We start from the raw sequence: 17,321 nt of genomic DNA on the forward strand, positions 1-17,321 counted from the left end.
AGCTTTGTCTCAATGAGTTTGTGATCCTATGCATCCTGGTGGCCACATCCTTGATGGCATTTTTTCAGACTGCCCTTTTATTCAGGCTACTCCCTCTCTACCGTTAACAAGGTCAGACCATAATGCAGTGATGTTCCAATTGAATTTAGTGGGCCATACCCTTGAAGAGTCTATAATCCCACCAACTTCCAGCTATTGACCTTGGCACCTATATCTGAAGGCCAACTGACGAAGGCTCTAACTCAATCCTCTAAACCAGTTCCTCCTGATCTTGATCTAGCAACTGATGATTATCATCAATGGATTAGCGATTCCATTAGCAGTTTAGCTCCGGCCAAACACGGAAATAATAACAGAACTGTACCATCTAACCCGGGTTCAATGAAGAGCTTAGGCTGGCCAAACAATCATGTAGAAGGCTAATGAGAAAGTGGCGGTTGAATTATAGTATAGAGGATAAAGATCTTTACAAGGCAGAACTATTACTATACAAAAAACTTCTAACCAAAGCCAAATCCAACTTTTTCATGAATAAAATTAATTCACCGTTGAACACTCACAAAGAGCTTTCTCCACTCATGAAACATGCGGCTTCCATTAAGTAGGGGGAAGAGTCTGCTGGCCACAAGACTATATTGCTGACCTTCCATAAATGGCACCTGTGCGTGTCAATACGGGGAATAGGACACAGCACATCTAATGGCCGCAGGTCGGAGCAGGAGTTCTCTTGCCAGATAAGATAGGGAAATGTTAAAATATCGAGTGGTTCTAAAAATAAGGAACAATATAAACAATTTTAAAAGTGTATGTCACCTGAACCCTGCAACATGCAGCAGTGCAAGAGAACACAATCACAAGATTAGCAGTAAGTACAATCAAAGCCTAACAAGGCTAACGTTACCCATGGTAACCCCCCAGGAGTCCAATAAATGGGGACAGTGTCCTATTTGGGCTTTCTCTGGTCATGTTTGCTGTGCCTGTTTAACCATACATCTTTAATCACTCCTTTCATAATCTCACCTCAATATACTGTTGTGGCAAATGTCTCTGGTCAATCAGTATGGACGGATTGTAACTATTATGAGTGATATGCATTGTCAATTGTGGGTTAAAGTACTTGTGCAAAGAGTTGCATACATTGCCACAGCATACTGACGGAATGCTAGAAAAGAATTTAAAGCTAAGGAAACACCTATATCTGCCAAATTTCCGAACACTGGGAAGTTGTACCAATTGAACTTTGCTTTCATGAATGCATGTTGGGCCATTGCTCATGTGAAGCACAAAAAACACTTTTAGATGAAAATTTAGATTTTCCAGATTCTCTGCCAACTACTGAGTATTTACTCTCCCTAAATTGTGGCTATGAACTGCCTACAGTAACAGCTCTGGGCTAAATGATCAGAATTGGTTGAGCAGACCAAGATCCCTGTAGTTAAACAGCAGTCCTTTACAGTCAAACCTGAGCATTTCCATCATGACGGATTTGTCAGTTTGTGCAGTACCACAAAATCATGCTACAAAAATATTAAGGCAAAACTAATGACTGAAAATATAGTAAGTATCTACATAAGCATTGGTTTACTATAGTTAACTCCATATCCATGACAATACATATACCTGTAGGCTAGAGTATATAGATGTGGAGTTAAGAATAGTAAATCTATATTTATCTGTAAATAGTTACTATAACATTTTTTTTTACTATGATATTTGCGGGCCACAATATTTATGCCGATGATATTCCCAAGTACAACAGTGGTGTACTCATTTCAGCCAGGCTTCTTTCTAGGTCCAAATTTCCTCAGAATTTTACAATAAAATGATCCATGCAAAGAAGCCACAAAGAGGTGTAAAGTACTAACTCCAACCAAGTTTTTTCAAGGTCCAAGTTTCCTCCAAATTCTACACTAAAATAAACCATACAAACCATGCACCGCCTTTAGCAACCTCCTTGCAAACTTCATCACTTCCTTCATCATCAGAACCAGCCACGTCTTACTGCTCAGTCCACGGACCCCAACTCCATCACCCTTCTTGAGAGTCTCAACAACATCGGACCCACCCAGCTCATCCAATGCCTTAATCACAATGCAAAACACTCCCTCAGGTGTCAGGTGACAGCTGGACACTAGCAGGAAAGACTTTTAGTTTTAGGTAGGAAAGTAAAAGCTTTCTAAAAGTGTCCTTTCCAAAGTAGTAATATAAATCCAAATTGGTCAAGTTGGAATTTAAGTTACTATTACAATGAGTCTTTGAAATATTTTTCTCGCTATTCCCACACTGAATTTAGCACTTATGAAATGTAATAGTGTTAACCTATGGGAGAGCAGCCTTGCTTCAGTTAAAAACAACTGTGGTGTGTTTCTACTGCCAGGAAATGTAAAACATTACATATGAATGCTGTACTTCTAAATACCATGCAATGGACCTGCAATGTCTAAATTGGAAGTGACTTATAAGTATTAAAAAAGAAAGTATAGGTCTGGAAAAAGGTTGTCTTTGCCAGGTCGAAATGGCAGTTCAAAACTACACACCCAGATTGCATTGGCCTACTGTAGTAGATGGCAGAATGAGTGCTGTAGCCCACTAGTAGCATTTAATTTACAGGCCCTGGGTACCGGTGGTACCATGTGCTAGGGACTTATAAGTAAATTAAATGTGTTAATTACCCATTAAAGTAGCACTGTAAAACATGTCTCAGGCCTGCCACTACAACTGCCATTTCGACCTTGCAAAGTAAACCTTTTGTCAGGTCTAAGCTTCCTTTTAAAAGCCATTTAAAAAGTAAATACATTAAAAACAATTTGAACACACTACACTAACTACAATCCTGCAAACACTGGGAAAAATACATACATTCACATTACTAGTACCCTGGTACAGGGAATGTTAATTTTGCACGGACAAAGTTAATGCCAGGGGGTACAAAATTTACAAGAACTACAGGTTTAACCTTGGGGTCCAAATTCTACACTAATTCTTAATTTTCCCTGCAGTTTCCCCAGATGTTACAGCTCTTTCCAGAAAACTCTGAAGGGACAATAACAGGTCTATGGTGTTTCTGTGCACTTTGTAATTCCTCTAGAGCAGTTAACTCTGCTACTAGCATCATCTGGAATTCTAAGGCACTTCTAACAAGCCCTTAGCAGCGGTGTATCTCTTCATCAAGTAATCCTGCATACTAGAGATAAAGACACTAATTATATTAGAGTTATTTACAAGACTTGTCCTGCTAGAGAGAATGATCAACCCGCTAACCTATAGAACAAATGAACAAAGCAGATATGTTTTGAAAGTCCAGCAGATCAGACATAGTTTGCAGGTGTTCTGTAATATTTATCACTGGATTTAGGTGCTCTTTACTCTTGTCAGAATTTGTTATGTTGTACGTATAGAACATCAGACAAAAAAATCAGAGTAGGTTTGGAACTTGGTAAAATTTGCTGATACTGTATGATGGCAAATGAGAATATATGAAATGTATGGGACTATGATTTTTTGAGTCACATTTAGGAAATATTATTTGAAGGATGTCTAATTTCTTTCTAATGCAGATACACAAATCTGATAATTAGATATTGAAAAACATAGCTCTTCTAAAATCGATCACATTACCTAAAAAAAAAAAATTGGGGTTGAGAAGTAAGACAAACCCTTTGTAAATTAAAATTATTTAGGACTGAATATACTGAAGTAGACAAAGAACAATTGAAAGAATTGCTTTAACAGTTCAAGATGCTATTGACAGAGCTGATGAAATCTGGTGATGATTCTTGGATGTATTCTGCATTTAATGGATAACATTAGATTAGAGCAAAATACCCTGGTAATATAAGTTTTTATGTGGAAGGAGTCATATAGAAATGTAGATCATTTTAATTTTGTCTGTTACATATATTTCAACATTAAATTTGATTTAAAAAATAACAATTGATCTAAGCCAATGAACTATTCACAGTATGTTACAGAGATATAACAAAACATAGGATTCTACAATATGCATCTACACAAAGGTAGCTGGCAGCTCTCAGAACAAACTTCAAACTCTTTTATTCGATTAGATACTTTAATTTGTGCCTATTTTACATGAAATAGTTTTACATATTGAGATCAAATGAGCGGATTCACAAAGATATGGCTGCTCATTTCTGAGAAGCAAGTTGTCCCTTGCACAAGGTGGGCTGTACATTTTGAATCTAGAGATTCAAAATCACTATTAGGATCTTGAGATGTTGGCCAGGCTCTGAGCACAGCTCTTTTGCTTGCATTTCTTGGTGTACCATCCTTATAAACTATAGCAGCATACATTACTTCTGTCCTAGTGTGAGTTGGCCCCTAAGAACATCGTTGACCAAAACAGGACTTAAAGAGGCTGTGCCCTTGTCAATGTATTGATTTACTCTTCAACTCTTAAATTAAGATTAGACATGGAACTCTGTACTTCACTGCTTTTGATGTACTTGATAGAAAATTTGTATTAAAATACAACATAATATAAATAGTCACAAATATGTAACGTTAATGTGCAACTTATATTGAACTGACACAATATTACAATGTGTAAAAACGCGGTATGCAGTCATACCTATTAGTAAGAGGACTCAGAAATGTCTAAGCATGCTGCATTTTACAAGCAACTAAACCAACTGTGCTGAGATGTGCTCTAAATGCTAAAAAGTTGACCTTACACTGACAGGCCTTTAAGGAAAGTTTCAAGTAGTACTGCAAAATGTTCCTGATTAGCAATAAGGTTGTGAAATGTTTTGCTGGAAACACTTCATCATTAAATAACATTATTTTTTATTTCACACACTAACTACAGGGCATGAATAGAAAATGTTGATATTTTAACATTGTTTTCTCATATTACCGAAAAGAAATGTCATGCTGAATAATATTTGTTGCAACGTATGTTTCTATTTCACATTGCCGATTGTTAGCTTAATAAGGTTTATAATGTGCTCGTGCCCAGGGGAAAAGATTTCTAAGAATCCAAAGACCTGATACATAGAAATAGGTTTAAAAATGTTTTATACTTTATAATATTTCTTTGAAAGTTCTTTGTATGGAATTGTGAGAGAGGAAAAGAAGAGTTTGATCTCGGACGAACACCGAAATCTGATTGGATGAGAGGAGATGAAGATACAAGTGAAACATTTCTTTTTGAATGTTTATATAAGTGTGTGTTTCTAAAGTAGGTTAATGTTTTTCCCTTTGGGCTCTTACCATATGTCATATCCATTCTGAATTTGAAAGCTAATGGCTTTATGCTGAAGGCTGAACATTAATATTCACTCCCTTTTCCGCCCTGATTGCTGGTTGCAGTTGCAACTGCTACTACATTTGTTCTGCTATATTGCTGAGACTCTACTGAGTTTAGTGAGCCTCTCTTTATGGGAAATTCGGTGTCATTGACTGATTGAATCTTGATTTTTATGCTCACTGAAACTTGGACTCTTTAAGAGTTCTTGATAACACCATTTTGCCCCATTCTTTAGAAAAAGGAATTCTTTCCTTTATGGAACACGCTTGATGCATTATTTGTAACAATTTGGTTTAACCATTCTTTTATTAGCAACTCTGTAATTTGACTGAAACTTGAATTGAATAAAAAGAAAATGTACTAAATAGTTTAATGAAAATAAAACCCTTAAAAATAATCAAAACTCTCATTACTGACTGAACTTAGAAATAGTATTGCAATATGATTTTTATAATGTTTAGCTTCTGATCTTCTCATAAACGATGACAAAGGTGTCTTGCAGAGTAGTGACTACCAATAATGAGAGTGGGGATCAACCCTGTTTGTGCGAGATGTTAAACCATTTTATTTTAATTAATTTCCACTCCAGCATACTTTAGCAGTGGTATACATGGTGCCTGCTAAGCTGTTAGGGAACTTGTTTCCAATGGCAGCATTGGTCACTCCAGCGCACGGACCCTGTGTCAAATCCTGAACATTATAGGAGAATTAGGTGAACAAAGATGTGGATTACATCCATTTCTGCATGCGGAAAGAATGCAGAAGATCAGCACCTGTCTGATACCTGGTATAATGCCTAGTCACACCTCCAAAGCACAAATTTTGTTTTGGGCACTTGGGGGAAGATGCACATTGAAGACATGCAGCACATTTTGAACATACTGATTTACTTGTGAATCTGTGCATGCACAAAATGTGCTTCCCACCACATGTGTGCTAGGACATTTAGGGATACATTATTTGTGACTCTCATCCACTCAGTAGCTGCTGCTGATTTTTTATTCTCCTGCTTTAATGATTTAATGATCCAAGTTGGACTTATACAGCAGTATATTAGAAACATGTGAACAAATATGTAGTAGTAGTTTTAATTTTAATTTTTTGTTTATTTAACATTAACTATCTGCCAATAATAATTGTTTTCTTGTTTCTTGTTTATTGCATGCACATATTGTTTATTCATTGTTTTTTTATCATTTCCTGTGTGTCTTTATCATGTTAGGAACAGTATAAGGAAGCACTGAAAAAGCCTATAGGTCCCTGCTCTAAAAGAGCAATTGATTTTGCCAAGTCGTTTATGTGTCGCCGACACAGAGAATGCCCTGTGCTGTGACACGTATTGTTTATGAGTAGGCTTGCAACCCGTCTACAGCATATCATTAGTTGCTTTATTGTCACTCTCATCTGTAATCTTTTGATTGCTTAGCTCCCATAATCTTCCCTTCCTTTCTTGTGTTAAGGTCTCCCTTGAGCATACACCAAGTGCACGTGTTCTACTGCATCTTTTGGAAATGCACTATTTTCTTAATTTTATAAGCATTTCCCTATTAGTCCTGGATTTTTAATGTGCTTTTTTACTTTTAACACAGGCATACAGTTGTTTTTACCCTATCTGCCAACTCTATTAATGTTTTAGCTACTTATACCCACAACAAACATACTTTATGCCACTCTACCTTATGCTGCTCCACTGTAAGCCACTCCACTCTACATCACTCTACGGATCACTGAAATAATATCGAGGGACAAAATATCGACTTGCAAAAATATCGTGGACAAAATATCGACAGTCAAAATATCGAGTTTGTATCTACAAACAGGTAAGTACAAAAATATCGAGTACAAAATATCGTTTACAATAATATAGTTGTAAAAAATATCGACTTTATTAAAAACAGTGTTTAATTAAATTAATATTAAAATTTAATCACTAAAATATAATACTTAAATTAACTTATAATAATTAAATAATAAATGAAATTAATAAAAATAATTTTTTACAATCATATTTGTTAAAACATATATATATAGTAACATACTATAATTAAATAAGATACTATTATATTACCGTACGATACCAGAAGTGTAAAAAATACTATTCCCACTCCAAAGAGTATCGACGGTCACATTATCGACTTGCTAAAATATCGTTGAAAAACTGAAAACTGACCCTAAACCCTAAAAAGACCCCTTTACCCAAAAACTGAAAACTGACCCTGAACCCTAAAAATACCCCTTTACCCAAAAACTGAAAACTGACCCTGAACCCTAAAAATACCCCTTTACCCAAAAACTGAAAACTGACCATGAACCCTAAAAATACCCCTTTACTCAAAAACCCAAAACTGACCCTGAACCCAAAAATATACCCCTTTACCCAAGAACTGAAAACTGACCCTGAACCCTAAAAATACCCCTTTACCCAAAAACTGAAAACTGACCCTGAACCCTAAAAATACCCCTTTACCCAAAAACCCAAAACTGACCCTGAACCCTAAAAATACCCCTATACCCTAAAACTGAAAACTGACCCAAAACCCTAAAAATGCCCCTTTACCCAAAAACTGAAAACTGACCCTGAACCCTAAAAATACTCCTTTACCCAAAATTAATCAATATTATTTAATTACCAATTAATTATTAATTAACAATAACAATAAAGTAAATATATTAGCACATTAGCTGTAATTAATTTAATAATTAATATTATTTTTTCCCAATTAATTACTTAACAATAACACAAAATTATATATATTAAAAATGTACTCTAATTAATGTAATTAACTAATTACAATTAATTAATTACCAATTAATTACTAATAAAAAATATGTACAAAAATATATTAATTATTTATTTATTATTAAATTACTTCCCACCCTATTCCCCTATAAACCCACAACCCGCTCCTAAACATTAACAACAATTTATATTACTGTTAATAAAATAAAAAAAAATTACCTTTTTTCTACATATTATCGATATTTTTTACTTTGACTATTTATCGCTACTGCATTCAATTAGTAAAATTTACATATTTACCAATTAATCAATTATTATTAATTAATTTGCAATTACTAATAAATTAATTAACACATATAAATTAATTGAAAATTAATTTTAAATTAATATCAATTAATTAATTTACATATTTAATTAATTATAACTTCCCACCCTATTCCCCTATAAACCCACAACCCGCTACAGAATTACATTACGCAATTCTTATAAAAACAAAATTCATTTAATAAAAAATTTTATGAAATTAATACACACTTTTCACACATATTATTACATAAAAATACACTATAAAATATTATATATTATTAAAAATTCGATATTTTTGCTATCTATATTTTATACAGTCGATATTACTTCACTTACCTTAAAAACGATATTTTTGTAGTCGATATTCTGTCCAGTCGATATTTTGTCCAGTCTATATTTAAAAGTCGATATTATGTCCAGTCGATATTTTGGAGTCGATATTTTGTCTGTGCACCCACTCTACACCACTCCAGTCTAAAGCCACTCCACTCTACTCTACGTCACTCTATGCCACCCCACTCTATACCACTCTACCCAACACCACCCCAGTCTACACCACTCTACTCTGCGCCTCTCCACTCTACTCTGTGCCACTCCACTCTATGCCACTCCACTCTGCACCATTACACCCTGTGCTACTTTACTCTACACCACTTTACTCTACTGCTCACCACTCTACTCTATAAAACTCCACCATACCCTATGCCACTCCACATTACTCTATGCCACTCAAATCTATTCAACTCCATGCCACTCCATTCTACGTCACTTTACTCCATGGCACTCTGGTCCATGCCACTCTACTCTAGGCCACTCTATTCTACTCCACCCCATACCACTCCACTCTGTTCTAAGCCAATCCACACAATGCCATTCTACAGCACTCTAAGCCACACCACTCCATGGCACTCTACTTCTTAGCACTCTATGCCACTCTACTCTACACCAATCCACTAATTGTTTGTCTACTCTACGCTGCTCCATGCTACTCTTTGCAGTGCTCCACTCTATGCCATTCTACTCCACTCAGCTCCATGACATCCCATCTATGCCACTTAACACTACACCCCTCTATTGTTTGCCACTCTACTCTATGCCACTCTATGGCACTCCACTCTATGCACCTCCACACCAATCCACCCCATGCAACTCTACTCACCACTCTACTCCACTGTACATCAATCTACACCAGGATATGCCCCTGTAAGCCACTCTACTTCGCTCAACTCCACACAACACAATGCCACTCGATGCCGCTCTAGGTCACTCCGATATATGCCACTCTACTCTAGGCCTAACTATGCCACTCTGCTCGACACTCCTCTACTCAATAGCACTCCACTCTATTCTTTGCCACTCTATGCCACTCCACTCTACTGTACACCACTCTACTCTATGCTGCTCACTCCACACTACACCACTGCTGTTTGCGCCACTCCACGTAGGCCACTCCACTCTATGCCACTTCACTCTATATCACTCAATTTGACGCCACTGACACTCTATAGCACTCTATGCCACTCTACGACACTCTATGTGACTTCACTCTATGCCACTCCACTCTATGCCATTCCTCTCTGCTCTACCCTACTCTATGCCTCTCCACTCTACTCCACGCAACAATACTCCACTTTCCTCCACTCTATGCCACTCTACGTTACACCAATTAGCACTACTCTACTCTATTCTATGCCACTTCAATCTATGCCACTCCACACTATGCCACTAACTCAACTCTATGCTACTCTATGCCAATCCACTCTGCACCATTTTACTCTGGATCACTCCCATCTATACCACTCAGGAGAGTACTCCTCTACCCCATTGTCTGCCAGTCTACTCCATGCCACTCTACTCCACTCCATGCCACTCTATTCTACGCTACGCTCCTCTATGCGATTCCACTCTATTCCACTCTATCTCCGTTTACACTGCTCCACTTTGTGCCACTCAACTCTTCACCAATCCACCCTACACACCTCTGCTCTATGACACTCTACTCTACGCCACTCCTCTCTATGCCATTCCACATCACTCCACCATACCCAACGCCACTACACTCCACACCACACAATGCAACTATATGACCCACTACTCCACTCCACTCTACGCCACTCTACTCTATGCCACTTTATGCCACTCCACTTTAGGCCTGTGCAGAGTTACAAAAAGCTCTGCGCACTCCACAAGTGGTGGAGTGCAGCGTGAACTCCTCTATGCGCTGATATTCCTGCCACTCGAGTAGAAATTCTACCCGTGCGACATCTCGCTCTCGCCAACTTACCTTTTAGCGAGCGCGGGCGAGGAAAATCTCCGCTGCACTACGCGGAGTGGAGTTTTCTGCACTCTGTGAGCTCTGCTGAGTACAGAATGCAGAAAACTCTGCAAACTATGCGAATGAACTGGAGTTCACTGCCCAGGCCTCCTCCACAGTACGCCCCTCTACTTTATGCCACTGTACTCTATACCACTCTATGCCATTCTACTCTATTCCACTCTAATTTACTCCACCCTACTCTGTGCTCCACTAAGCCACTCCAGCCTACACTGCTGTACTCTACACCACTACACTCTACCACACTCCATTCTACTCCATGCCACTCTACTCCAACTGACTCTACTTCACTCCACCCCCACTCTATGTCACTCTACTTTTTATCACCCTACGCCATTCTACTCTGCACCACTTTAAACTATGCAACTCTAATCTACATGCATCTAATCAATGCCACACCATTCTACATCACTCTATGCCACTACTCTCCACACCACTCCACTTCAGTTCATGACACTCTATGTAACTCCACACCACTCCAATCCACTCCACACAGTGAAACTCTACAGCTCTCTACTTCCCATGTCACTCGAAGTCAGTCTACTGTACACCACTCTACTCTACGCCACTCTATACCTCTCCACTCTACACCACTCTACTCTATGCCTGTCTACTCTATGCCACTCTACTCTACACCACTCTATTCTTGTCACTGTACTGTACACCACTTTACGGCACGCCACTCCACTCTACGCACTCAACTTTACACTACTCCACTCTATGCTACTCCACTCTACATCACTCCAATCTCTGCCACTCTACTCAAACTAAAACTATTCCACTCTATGCCACTCCACAGCACTCTACTCCACCCTACTCTACTCCACTTCACTCCACAGCCCTCTACTCTATGCCACTCTGCTCTACCCCACTACATGCCACTCTCCACCGCTCAACTCTCTTCCACTCTACTCTACACCACTCCAATCTACTCCACTCTATCCCACTCCCCTCTTTTCTACACCACTCTACTATCCAACCCTCACTACACCATGCATCACTCTACACCACTCCACTCTGTGCCACTTAACTCTGCACCACTACACTCTAGCCTTAGCCGCTGTACTCTATGCCACTGTTTTCTATGCCTCTTTACACTATGCCGCTCTACTCTACACCACTCCACTTTACTCTATGCCACTCTATCCCACTCAACTCAATTCTACACTGCTCTACTCTACAACACTCTCTCCACCCTGCGCCACTCTACACCACTCCACTCTGTGCCACTTAACTCTGCATCACTACACTCTACATCACTCCACTCCATGCAACTCTACTCTACGCCAATCCACTCTTTGCCACTACACACCACACCATTCTACTCTGCACAACTCCACACAATTTCACTATACAGCACTCTATGCCACTTCACTATATGTCACTCTATGCCACTCCACTCTGTGCCACTTAACTCTGCACCACTCCACTCTACATCACTCCACTCTATGCAACTCTACTGTACACCAATCCACTCTTTGCCACTCCACATCACTCCACTCTACCCTATTCCACTCTACTCCACACCACTCCACACTAGTCTAAACCACTGCTCTCTCGGCCACTGTACCCTATGTTGCTTTACTCTATGTCGCTCTACTCTACACCACTCCACTCCACTCTATCACACTCTGTCCCACGCCACTCTTTTCTACACCACTCTACTCTACAACACTCACTACACTGTGCACCACTCTACAACACTCCAGTCTGTGTCACTTAACTCTGAACCACTACACTCTAGTCTAAGCCACTGTACTCTATTCCCTTGTACTCTATGCCTCTTTACTCTATGCTACTCTCCTCTATGCCACTCTATCCCACTCCACTCAATTCTACACCACTCTACTGTACAACACTCACTCCACCCTGCGCCACTCTATACCACTCCACTCTGCATCACTCAACTCTGCACCACTACACTATGCAGCATCCCACTCTATGCAAGTCTACTCTACGCCAATTCACTCTATGCCACTCCACACCACTCCTTTCTACTCTGCACCACTCCACACAATTCCACTATACAGCACTTTACGCCACTCCACTCTATGTCACTCTATGCCACTCCACTGTATGCTTCTCCAATTCACGCCAGTCTATGCAACTCTACTCTACACCAATCTATGCCACCCAATTTTGCACAATGCCACTCTACACCATTCTACATCACTCTACTCAATGCCGTTCTACTCTATGCCACTCTACCCTGCACTGCTCTAGGCCACTCCACTCTACTCTACACTACTCCACTCTACCTCACTCCATTCCACTTTATGCCACTCCACTCAACACTACACTACTCTTCTCCACCTCACCCAACTCTATGCCACTCTATTCTGTCATTAAACACCATTTTATTCTCGTCACTTTACTCTATGCCACTCTACTGTATTGAATCTAATCTATGCCACTCTGCTCAGTGCCACTCTTTGCCACTCCACTTATGTTTACGCCACTCTGTGGCACTCCACTCCATTCCTCACAGTGCGACTCTATGGCATTGTATGCCACTCCACTCTAAGCCACTCTACTGTACACCACTCTACTATTCGCCACTCCACTCTACTCTATGCCACTCAACGACACTCAACAGAATGACACTTTACTCTATAGCTATCCATCCCACACTACATCACTCAGTGCCACTCTACACTACGTCACTGTACTCTACGCAACTTTAGCCTATGCCACTCTGCTCTACACCAGTCTACTCTATGCTACTCTACTCCATGTCCCTCTCTTCTATGCCACTGCACTGTACACCACTTTATTGTACACCAGTCCACTCTATGCACTCTACTCTACACCACTCCACTCTCCCCCAATCCACTCTATGCCACTCTACTCCATGCTGTTTACGCCACTCCACTCTACAGCACTCTACTCTATACCACTCTTCTCCACTCTCCTCTACTTAATGCTACTTACTTTAAGCCATGCTAAACAGCAGCCATGTTGCTGTACAACATGGCTAAAAGACTTTGGCTAAAACAATAGCTCTCAAAGAAGTGAGACTGATTTGCTTTGCCAATGCTTGTTTACTTTGCCAATAGCCTTTGAATGCATACATCATGATGGACATGCATGCATGGCCAGAAATCTTGCTGAGGGTTGTCAGTTTAAGAATGTGTTTCACAAAATGGCTGTCTACATGTGCATGCTACACAACACACATGTGCCTCTGCATCACAACACATGCACAAGAATACCTTATGACATGACTTAAAAGTAGACATAAAGTGAATTACAACACCTAAAAAGCAAGCAAGCATCCCTATAGCAGTTTGCCACTAGCAGGGATTATTAAAATAAATATTTAAAACAGGGAGCAGGACGGGGGTATGTGGGAGTGAGGTAGATAAAGGAGAGTACAAAGAGAGCATGCAGGGGCAAAGGAACACGCAGAGAACAAGCAAGCACAAGAGGTGTTAAAATGATAAAGGATAAATTAGTCCCCTGAAGTTACCAGTGGAAGGGGGCCCCTCATCCACTCAGAACCCTGTAATACTGAAATGCTGGTGTCCTGAGTGGCACAAAAACAAGAAGAATCCTGAAATAGATGAGAAAGTAATGTAATCATGGGGACAGGGCAGACACAAAGTACACTCTAAGTATATGTTTGGTACCAGAAACAGTAGGCCTTGCGGGGCTTTAGGTAGGTCATGTGCAGCCAGGTCTCCAGACCCAGCGGTACTTAAAACCAACTCCGAAAATTGTTCCTACCGCGTTCTATATTCATGTCCTTAACTATACTGTCAAAACACTGATCAATAATTCTAGTTCTCAGCAATGACTGTAAAAGCCCTTGAGGTCCTTGCCAGGGATTCAATGATCCCATTTCGCACGCATTCTCCAAGACTATTTACTTTTTTTCAAGGTGTTGTATTATCTGTAGCTTTTTCATGCAAAAGGTGAGTCATGTATAGTGCATACTTTGAAATGAGTTGCTTTAGGTGCCTGGCTAAGTTAAGGTTGTGGGTGGAAATTCAAAACCGGGCACGATTGAGATATTTAATGCTGAGGTTGAAGGCAGTGTGTGTTTCTCATACTGGCTGGCAGTGGGTCATAAAGGTGTGCAGACAACATGCACATCCATTCCTTGGCCTCTGTGTAGCGCGGTCAGTGCAATGGCTGCATTTTTGCTCTTTGGAATTTTGGGAAAGTGTGCAACAGAGGCGCACAAATGTCAAAATATGGATAGTGAGAAAAGGAAATGACAAGGCCCCGCTTTCAGGTGAGAGGGTGAGTTGTTAGCATGGGTGATAAATGGTGAAGTGCAGGAGATGAAAAGATGTATAAGCACTTGCAAAGCCAATAGGTCTAAGTTGTTTTAAGTGTATGTGTCTATTCTGCTATATGTCGGGATGAATGGGTCAAGTGGCAGGCTACGTGAAGCACAGGATAAAGTATATGGGCCCGATTCACAGAACTAATTTAAGACAAAATCCTAAACTTACTACTTTTGTTATTCACAGAAGTTAGGATTTTGTCTTAAATTTGTCTTAAAACAGACTTAAGACAAAATCCTAACTTAAGTCTGTCTTAAGCCTGTCTTAAATTTGTCTTAAGACAAATTTAAGACAAAATCCTAACTTCTGGGAATACCAAAAGTAGTAAGTTTAGGATTTTGTCTTGAGTTAGTTCTGTGAATCGGGCCCTACATGTTTTAATCGACACACACCCTTAAATATCTGTGCTATGCCTCCTTGAAAGAATTAATGGGGATGTTTCTATGTCCCCGTCCATTTTAGAGACCCCACGCCTTTGTCATCCCACTTAAAGCACTAAGGTCTCGCTAGATAAATTTAGCTATCCCTCGAGATCTAAAAAAAAAAATGGCTCCATACATTTGGCGCACTGTTCGTTAGATCAAAATACGTTTCTGAGCAAAAATGTAAACACAAATGTAATATTTTTCATGTCTTTTTGCTTCCAATACAGCCGGACCACCTTTCTGTCCATGTCTACATTTTCTCGTTTTGCTTCATGTTTTGTATGCTTTAAGCATTTTCAGTTCCTCGTCGGTCCCTTCTACCCTCCACTTCCCTCTCTGTATTTCTTACACTTATAATACGAAATCTCCCCATCTCTACAACAACAACAACAAAACTGGTGCTCGAGTAAATCGCTCCAATACCTTCGAGTCCAGTTTGCGCTGTATAAAACTGCCAAAAAAAGAGAAAACAGAAAGCGACGTCTTAGCCCAGGGCAGAAGGACCGTCGGGCGCACATTCTTGCAGAACACAGCTCGTTCCACTCAAATGTAATATCCGCCCAGTAGGTGGCGATGAATTAGTGTAAGTGGCTTACATTATTGCTAGACTGCAAAAAAAGATGAAAAAAAGTACCGAAATGAAGTTTCAGGCGAGGTCCTTTGAGGGAGGGAGCGCGCGGAGAGAGGCCGCGTGGGGTGGATTGGAGAGGGAATGAGGAAGCAGAGAGAGAGAGAGAACGAGAGAGACGGGGGTAATTTGACAGCTCCCTCTGAAAGGGGAGGAGACGAGACTCCTGAGACACTCGACGGGCAGGCTCTGCGGCCCGTTGCCGCCCCCTTCTGAGCGAGGACATAGAGAGCGTGGCTTCCCCCTGCGTGGGTTCATGTCAGTCAGCAGACAGCGAGGGAAGCTGCTATGTCAGGCTGAGGGGATGCGCCGGCGGGCGGCCGAGTGACAAGCGCAGCCAGCCGGACTTTCGACAAGAGCCGAACTCTTTGCATCGAGCCTGGCACTTGGAAGGTCAGTGAACGGAGGAGTCCAAAGTTTGCCTAGCTCGCCGCCTCAATTCATGATGCATGTGCTTTACATAGGCTCAGAAAATCAATTATACGTACATAGGAAATTAATCCTTGTGCGGCGAGGGACCCTACCTACTCATGCTATGTTATCCATACGCGTATGTCCCATCATATATGCCATTCATTGGCTGCGCTCCCGACCGTATTGATCCGTATAGTTGGCAGCCGTGCGCGAGACTATGCCCTTTGAACCATGACACCAGCGGCGGCAGTGCTTGACTTATGCCTACCCCTGTGTTTACCTGGGTATTTTGTCATCCCGGTCATTGAGGAGGTATTTACTGCGTTACCTATTCATTCTGGAGCGTTCCCATTTTACGGTGTCGTAACTTTAAATTCATGTTTGCCGGTTTTAAAGTGAGTTCGTGGCGGACTTAGATTTTTCTTGATTTTAACAATCTCCTAATGAAAAACCCATCCCTGTTAATTCTTGGCGTTATGATAGCTGCTATTAAAAAATGTATTAATGTTTCCCACCAATAATTCGCTTATTTGCCAAATTCCTTAATTTGTGTGCGTTCCTGCCCTAAAAGTACCTTTGAGGTAGGCAGCTACTGTGCTGGATTCTAGAAGGTCTGTGAGATCCTCGTCATACTGCCTTTTGTATAGACCTGGGCTGAATTGACTAAATCATGGTTATGGTTCCAAGCAAAGGGGGTTTTCATGGAAGGCCCATGTCGTGTTTGATCAGCAGGTGCTCTTGCTCAAAGGCAGGGGCAAGCATGGGCCATGACAACTGATTGAATAGATGCAAAGTGATGAAATGGTCTTCAGTCCAAGTGCTTTAATATATATGGCTGTTGAACCGGCACTCTACTCATTTGAGGAATTGAGAATCATTTTTTAAGCAACAGACATTGACCCAGTGTGAGAGACA

The 17,321-nt window shown here is 40.4% G+C and overlaps 1 protein-coding gene across 1 annotated transcript in view; it reads left to right on the forward strand.

The window, feature by feature from the left end:
• The first annotated feature begins 16,028 nt into the window (after positions 1–16,028).
• PPARG (peroxisome proliferator activated receptor gamma) overlaps positions 16,029–17,321 on the forward strand; it is a 219,712-nt gene continuing 218,419 nt past the window's right edge. Inside the window, exon 1 of the mRNA XM_086938962.1 lies at positions 16,029–16,385. The gene's annotated coding sequence lies outside the window, so the exon portion shown is untranslated. The remainder of the gene's footprint in view (positions 16,386–17,321) is intronic.

Source organism: Lissotriton vulgaris, chromosome 9 (assembly GCF_964263255.1).
Source record: "Lissotriton vulgaris chromosome 9, aLisVul1.2, whole genome shotgun sequence".
Classification (NCBI taxonomy): Eukaryota; Metazoa; Chordata; class Amphibia; order Caudata; family Salamandridae; genus Lissotriton; species Lissotriton vulgaris.